This window comes from Colius striatus, unplaced genomic scaffold (assembly GCF_028858725.1).
Source record: "Colius striatus isolate bColStr4 unplaced genomic scaffold, bColStr4.1.hap1 scaffold_34, whole genome shotgun sequence".
In the NCBI taxonomy this organism is placed as follows: domain Eukaryota; kingdom Metazoa; phylum Chordata; class Aves; order Coliiformes; family Coliidae; genus Colius; species Colius striatus.
Window position 1 is genome coordinate 658,280 of NW_026908518.1, and position 8,587 is coordinate 666,866.

General features: G+C 38.1%; 1 long non-coding RNA gene across 1 annotated transcript; it reads left to right on the plus strand.

Annotated features, from left to right (window-relative positions):
* The first annotated feature begins 1,237 nt into the window (after positions 1 to 1,237).
* LOC133629214 (uncharacterized) lies at positions 1,238 to 5,175 on the plus strand. The gene is made up of 3 exons (XR_009820982.1): positions 1,238 to 1,384; positions 3,149 to 3,268; positions 5,098 to 5,175. It is a non-coding gene; the product is annotated as an uncharacterized LOC133629214 (long non-coding RNA).
* Positions 5,176 to 8,587: the final 3,412 nt, after the last annotated feature.

Here is an 8,587-nt window from a genome sequence, read left to right on the forward strand (position 1 = left end):
GGAGGGCCCCTGGATAGGGAATAAGGAGCCGAATGTTGTACCTGTCAGGTGTGCTGCTGGCTAGGACACCGCTCTTGCAAGAACGCTTCATACAAGTGCTTCCCTGCAGAGTCTGACCCGAGTCTTTCACGAGGAAGCTTGTTTTGTTTCTCACATGGATGTTCTGTCATTTCTTTTTATGTGTTAGAGGTGTTTATACTTGTTTAATCTCAACAGTGGTCAGTAGGGATGCAGCTAAAATCGAAACTGGAAGCTGTGCAACGTAATCTTAAATACAGTGCAGTATAGTGCTAGATTCTACTCAATTCCACAAGGCATCAGGGAAAAGTCCCTTTCCCAGAATATAGCTAGGATAGCTAACCCCAACTGCCCAAGGGACGTTCCATACCATAGGATGTTGTTCTCGGCAATAAAACCTGTGGGGAAGGAGGAGAAAAGGGGAAGCCAAATTCAATAAGTAGAGACGTTCCCAAGTCAGTGTTAATACACGCTGAAGCCTTCCAGGAGATGCATAAACATCTGGCCACCAATGGGAAACGATGTATTCCTCATTTTGCTTTGCTTCTACACCTAGCTTTTGTTTTGCCCCTTGTTTACCTATTTCACCCATCAACCTAGGAGTTTTCTCACTTTAATCCTTCCAGTTCTGTTAATCATCCCACTGCAGGAGAGTTAGGAAGCAGCTGTGTGGTGTTGAACTGGGATTAACCCCTAAGAGCAGGAGACCCAGATCAGAGGAGAGACTGGGATAGAACTGGTTACAAAGGCTAAGCAGAAAGCTATGACTCTATTATAAAGAAAGCAACTGTCCTGTAGACTCTTGAGCATGAAGAAAAGCCCATTGATGGGGTTTGTTGTGTGTTCTGTGTTTTCATACATAGTTCTTGAAAACAATAGGGAAGCCTTATGTCTCTGAACTTTACACAGTGTTTGGTTTAACAAACTGTTTAGATAATAGCAATACCTTTTAGATTGTATGTGCCATTAATTACAGTGCTGAAGAAACTCGAAAGCTGAGAAGTCATTTAATGACCTAATGACTTGAAGTTGAAAGCTGTTTTGCTTGTTGACATTCTGTATGCTCAGTGTCCAGCCCGAGTACTTTTTAACGGGCCTCACTAAAAGATTAAGTTTCGGTTTTAGATTTGCTGCTCAGATAGCTTCTGCTCAAATAAAGGGATGTTTTTAAGTCTAATATTACCTGGTTTTGTTATCTACTCCTTGCCCTAGGTTGAAAGTCCGGGTTGCTTCTATGAAAGGATGTGAGCCTTACACAGTCGATGAAATAGAATATAAAAACCTGACTGCTGCAATGAATCAGCTCTACCACACACCTTACAAAGATGTGGATGAGGTAAAACCAGTCACGGTAGAAGGAGGACAGGTAAAAGCACCGTTGTGTTGTGTAGATAGCAAGAGTCTTTGCATTGGTTTGGGGCTGAAGTATCCAGGATGCTTTTTCAAAACAAAATTGTCATGTATAAAAACAGCTCATGGTATCAGTGTGAGTTGTGTCTTCCTATCTGTAACCTTCAGAACTGCATAAGTTGTAATGCCTGTGTTTTAAAAGCAGGTTGAGGCCGTATAATCAGTACTGTAGTCTCGCTTCTAAACAAACCTGAGTGTAATTCACTCCATTTAGAAGAACGTACGGTCTTGTTCTTTCTCTTTCAGGTTTGTGTGGTTTTCAGTGGAGAGCTCAAGTGCTGGTGTAGAGCAGTTATTAAGTCAATCATACGCTGTACAGATCATTGTCAAACACAATGTTTCCTTGTGGATTATGCCAAATATATTTTTGTTAAGTCAGATAAGTGTGTGTTTGGATTATTTTGACAGTTTTTCATTAGTTGATGCATACAAATACTGCTGAAGGCTTCTTAAGATTGGTAGTAGCAAGGCTTTGGTTTAATTGAGGTGTGGCTCGAGTCCACGAGAAACTTCTAGCCATGTAACAGGCCATTGCAAGTGTGCATGCAAACCAGTCTTGTTCTGTGGATCTTTTCCCCACTGCAGTTTACTGGCTTGTTTGCTAAGAGCTGTCAGTCTGTCTTGACATACTGCAAAGAAAAAGAGTTTTTACAGGTTCCTAGTTGTAAATAAAACCACTGTGAAACCTGCAGTTTCTGAAATCTTGAGAAATACGGTTTGCAGAATAACTGTTCTGAGTTTTTAGCTACATTTAAAGTTAGTTCCTCTAATAAAGTATGCAGCTGTGAGTACAAGAAGCTTTACCATTTTTTTCAATATTCTGCAAATGAAGCTTATTTTAAAATAAATCTCAAGTTAAACAATGTTTTTAAATTGGATGTATTGGAAACCAGGTTGACAATGCCTCAAGTTTAAAATATGATCATCCAGAAGTAAACCAGTGGTGTTTTTTAATTGCAAAAGAAAAATTTAAACAAAAATGATAGTTATATAGTTATATATGATAGTTAAAATCTTGCTGTACAAGGTGTTTTGCTGGTTGTGAAATGTCTCAGGTGAAATCAAGTGTAAAAGGTAAATTAACACTCTGGTGATAGCTTTACAAAGAATAAGTTATTTCTAGGAAAGTGAGTACAAATGCACATTAGTGTATTTATCAGGATTGCTTCTTGCTGGTATTAATGATACCTGGTTTCTCACAGCAGTAATTATTGTAGAGGGGAATAAATGGTGCCAGGTGCTATATGTAGTAGTAGTATGAGGGCTAAATGCCATGAAAATACTTCAGATTTTATGGCAAAAGATCAGAAAGACTTTAAGTAAAGTCTAGGTGAAGTCTAGTCTAAGAAGACTAGGATGCCATAAGAAGTCTAAGTAAAGCCTAGGTAAAGTCTAGTCTGATCTAGGTGAAGCTGCTTCTGCAGGGGGGTTGGACTAGATGATGTCTAAAGGTCCCTTCTGACCCTGCCACTCTATGATTCTACGATTCTAAATAGGAAGTATGTTCATACCTGGAGCGAATCTATAGATTAATTGCTCCTGGTAGCACCTCTCTTGGAGAGAAAAATGATGATTCCAGGATGTATGACAGTGGGAGCTAAACTTCTGGAAGAACTGTATTGTCAGACAGCAGACAATGGAAGAATGTATATGAGACCAATGACTTTTGAAGAATAAAATCTACTTTGTAACAGGAGATTATTTCTGCTTTGTTTTTAAGCATTCAGGTGGCACTGGAAGCATTCATGTGGATCCCATATAGAGCAAAGAAATGTAGACTGTATCGCACACAGCCAGTGACACTGCATGTCAGCTTCTGTGGAAGTACTGCAGGAACAGTGTAAGTAGAGTTTAATAACTGTATTAGTAAGTTTCCTAAGCATGAAGTCTTGTTACATCAGTTATTTTTAGAAGAGATTGTGTTTCAAGAAGAAGGTAGGAAATGAGGTTACAAAACCAGTTTCAGAAGAGCAGTTCTTAAACAGAACCGATTAGTGATTAATGAATGTTTCTTCCTTAGTGATTCCAGTTTTATTATTGACCTGTTTTAATCCTTTGTTATGTCTCATTGGTGCACTTCTGAAGATTTATCATGACTTGAAGTAATCTCTTGACATGTATCCAAAGCTTTTTCCAAAGTTGTTAGTTTTTGTTGAGGTAGGATGGTTGGTTGTGTTTATTTTCCTAGAGCGGCTAAAAGATGGGATAGTGCTGCTACTCAGTATTTTCAAAACCTTCTCAAAGGTAAATAAAACGTGCTGCCAAAATGGTCATTGGTATTTCTGTTTTGAGGAAAAGAAACCATTGGAGAATTGTAGTACTTGTATTTTGTATTTATTTAAGAATGTTGTATGTTAAAAATACAGAAAGAAGCTACATTAGTGGTTTCTGTGTGGACTAAGGCAAAAACATTTGTGGAGCTGCATGTTGAGTACTGCGGGCTTCCATGCTGCATCAATTTTGACAGTTGACTAGAGGGTATCTGGCTCTTGGATAGGCTAAATAACGTAGGACTCATGTGACAGTTGTTTTGGACAATGAAGCCTTTCTGTCTATTTGTCCTGAATCTTTGATTCAGCATCACAAATGTATTGTTGTAGTTTTGCATGGAGACATCACAATCTGGCTTACGGATTTACCCTGTCAGTTGTTGTTTGACGAGGATGTAAGCAGCAGCTCAGAAGAGGAGTATCTTTGTTGCACATGTTAAAAAATAGATTGAGCTCTAAGTAGTCACTTTATTGTCCAGAACTGCTTTCTCTTTAATCTCTTCTTGTCTTTTCCCATACTTGAAGTTTCAGTGGCTCATCCAGTCTTTCTGTGATAGCTTTTGGTCTTACTAGAAAAGCAACTCTTCACTGAGGTATCCTAATCTTGAGTTATATTCTTCTACCTGAAAAACTACCTGCCCATTTACTTACCTTTTATGTGGAGTTTTCTATACTTGTATTTGGGGAGGAGAGGATGAGTTTATGAAAATGAGAAAGGGTCTTTAGGCTGATCAACTCCCCAAGGTAACCAGTAAGCAATGCTTCTCGTGATTTACTTATTTTTTCCCCACACCCAGCTGTGTGTCACCATGCAGAGTGAAGGGAAAGGTTCCTATAGAAGCAGTAATAACACTGAATTTCATTTCCCAGACTGTACTGTAAGCAGTGATATTTTTTTTCATTGCTGGCACATCCTTAGTGTCTGCAGAAGCAGTGCTTCACAGTTGACTCGTGGACTTCATCAGCTGTGTTTGCTTGGATGAAGAGCCTAACTAAGCTATACAAATGTACAAATAAAGCTTCTTTCAAGAAAAGTAAAGGTCAGGCTTGGGAAGTATGCATTTGTACTACAGAATAGCTCATCTTTTAGACTCTGACAAAGATTTTTAGTGTAGAACTAGGACTAGTTTGTGTGTGGAAGTCATTAATCTGTTTTGTCTCTCAATTTTCCTTCAAAGACTAAGGAGAACTTCATTTTTGTAACCCTTCTTATTGCCCTGTTACTTTCTTATTTCATTTAAAAGTTATGACAGTTGTACTAACTTCTCTAAAGAGATAGTGTACACATCTAATTGTGATTTCTACTTTTCTCTGTGTCAAAAGGTGGAAGTGACAAATACTGATAATTTTGTATGGCTTTAATCTTTTTCCTTGTTCCTGTATTTATAACTCTGTTTAGCAACTACCCAGATGACAGCCAAAGTATGTGCTGTAGAAGATACCACATCTGATGTTTTCCTTTATGTGACAATAAAAGGGGAAAAGGTAAGATATTTTTATCTCTACAAACCTCTTTGTGCACTCTGCTGTAGAAGTTATAACTTTGTGACAAATTTAAGACCGAAAAGTGTTATTTGCAAGTGAATTTTGTAATTTGCCATATACAGTAGAAGGGCAATCATTAACTTATTAGAAGATTTATTTTCTAAATCTGTTGTTTGTGAACTTTGGAATGAATTCTGTGAGGTGGAAACTTGTGAACCTCTTTGGAAGGTACTGACAAGCAAATGAAGTCCCCCAAGTACTTCAGATGAACAACTATGTGAATTTACTGTACTCTTGTCCTTCTTTGTGATACACTTAAAGATATTTCAAGAAGGCAGTTGCATGGTGTTATGAAAATAAATACAAGTTCATATGTGCATAAGGCTGAATTCCCAAACAGTTGGGAGAAAGGAAGAAAGCTCGTTGCACTTACCAAAGTGCGTAACTCCTGCTAAATCTCTGCTGCAGCTACTGTCAGACTTAAGCAGCTGCCTAGTAGACAAAAATAAATGTGTTTGAAACCTGCTGCCATTTGGAGTATTTTACCAAGACTTTTAACATTAGAGCTGTGGTCTTCACTGTAGACAATAACTTGGATTACATCTTAATTTGAATACCTTCTCTGTTCAGAATCACAGTTGGCAAGTGTCACTTCTCTCTGAGCCAGTAAGAACTTTTAAGTTGAATATTGTTTTTTCCTGCCAGGTTTGGATGCACTCTGAATCAAAGGGACATAAAACTAAGATAGTTTTTCTAAAAATGTTTAAAGCTGATAGAAAACTGAGCACAGAATTTTAGGCAAAAGCATGAAACTGGTAAGTAACACCTGTTTGGAGAACATAGAGGAAGATATGACCAACTTTCCTGCCCTGGAATGAGTACTCTTCAGAAAGCATTTGTACATACTGCATATGTCTTCCTGTTGTCTCCAGCTTCAAGTAAATTCTAAAGCAGTATGTGATGGTGACTTGCTTGTTGATTCTGGTCAGTCAAAGACTTGGGTTTTTTAGGTATGCATTAATGATGATCTCGTCTTAAGCAGCTTTGCTCATTTTGAGCAAGCTGAAGAGAATGCAGTGAGTTCAGCAGATTATCAGGAGACCCAAACATCATGAAATCTTGACTCTCTTCCAATGAAAGTTGTTAATCCTGCACTTGATTTGAGGACAGTGCTGCTCCAGCAGAAGGTATCAACAGATCCTGAAACAAGTGGGAACCGTGTGTGTTGGCAGCAATCATTCATGCAGTGCATCATTTGTCTTTACCTGGATATATTGAACTACTGTATCAGTTGGAATCCAACAAGTGGAACAAAAGGTATCCTAACAAACACTGCCTATGTATCAGACTTTACAAAGAGCAATCAAATCAGCAGATGCAGGAATATTCTAAAGCATTTTGTGCTTGATAAGACAAAGGGTGAGTTGCAGGGTCATTTGTTGATATGCTGAAAAGCATTAGATACTGTTGAAATAACTTGTAGCATTGATCAGTGATACCTTACTGTTTGATTTGAGTTTAGAGGGATTTCTCTACACAGAGGTAACTTGAATGTTTTCTGTGAGTTGTCTTGTTTAAAACAGACTGGAATCACTATAAATATCCTCTGTCCTTGTTCACTCGGTTCATTTGCATGTCTTTATGTAAATACAACTGTCTTTTGGTTGTTCTTTTTGCCATTAGAAAATGAGACAAGCAGAGAAAGAAGTCAGTTGCAACCAACTGTAAAAACACTGGCCTTTCATAGATTCAGATAATCACAAACGTGTTTCTGCATCTTTTAAAATTGTCTTTCTAGATCTTGCTGTATCTGGTTCTGTTCATGAAAAGACATGACAAAGCTCCAACACAGATGACAGTGAAACTACCACATCTGTAAGTGTTAGATTTTCTATTCAAATGTCAGAATGAATTAAGTGAAGCATCTGTAAGGCAGATTAGGAATACTGTAGTCAGCTATCACGTCCTTTTCTGTAACAAATCTGGGACTAACTCTTGATCTAGTTGAACGTTGTCCTTCAAGTTTGTGGTTCTGGTGGTTTTGGTCTTTTAGATTGCAACGATGGACTTTGAACAGGTTGTGTCTCCTTTTGTGCTCACTTGCTCTAGTGCTGTGAAGATGTGTAGTGGTTTTGTGTGGCCAGCTTTTGGTAGTTGTTGGGGGAATACAGGGGCAGATTCTTCAAAGAAAGAGCTGCCAGAAGCTATAGCTTGAGATGTGAACATGATCTAATTCTCCTGTGTGGCTGATGTTCTTGTTGCATGCTTGATTCTTAATGAAGAAAATTCGGTTAGGTAAGAAAACCACCTTGAGCTCAGTAATCTTTTTTTTTCTGAAATGTTGCTCTTAAACAGTATTTTACTGCCAGAAAAGGGTTTGTCTTTTCTTGATAGATTGTCAAAACAATCCCAGGATTGCCTTTCAAGGAAAATCCAGCAGTTCACACAGACAGGTATGGTACAGTATGTTACATATTTGAACCAATTGTGTAGCCAGATAATTAGGAGCTGCAGTATGTTTCCAGTTACTCTTCTTAGCTAAAAGGGCAGAGGGTAAGACAAGATGTGTGCACATGGTATTGGGGAAGGAGGTCATTAGAAGCTGCTGATACTTATCCAGAACACAGTAAAAATAGCAATTCTTTCTAAACAGTAGCTTGAAAACAAGGCTGTGATGAGGCAGTACGTTTCTGCACACTCAGCATATTCAGTTGCCTTCTTTTATTCTTAGTGTGATTTATAAAGTTTTCAAGCTGAATGAAATCTGACTGAGTTGACTTGTGCAAGGCTTTTATTATGCTGCAAATCACTTGCTGCATATGTAAACAACCTGAGGGGTGTTTTTAATTCAAGTTTTAACTGTTGCAAAGATACATTGTTTCATGTTTTTGCAACTTTAAGACACCTTTTTCCTTCAGTCCCATCTGATTTTCTTCTGAAGTTGAGGAACCCACCAATTGTCTTGGTTAAAAAAACCTTCGGGTTATTTTCAGATACCTAAAACCTAATAGTAAATTTTACATCCAAAATGGTACTTTTTGATTTCTTCTTTCCTATTTGAGGGTTTTTGTTGGCACAGGTAATACATCAGAGATATTTTGTAGGTGAACTGTTTCGTGTCATTTTAGAAATATTGGTGATATTTATCGATTACACTTTCCTTTTGCATTTACATTGAATTTAATATTTGTATATTTCTCAGGCTTCAGCAGCACTTAAATTCTGATCCTTTGAACACACATAGAACTGAAAATGAGCAACAGGTAATTCCAGGATATAACTTCCATTTAACCTCTGCAAACGTGTGTCATATATGTGGAGGTGTGGGTAGTGTTGAGGCTACAAGAGTGGTCATTGTGGAGGGACTCTGTGGAGGGACACCAGGGACTGAATCCAGCCACATC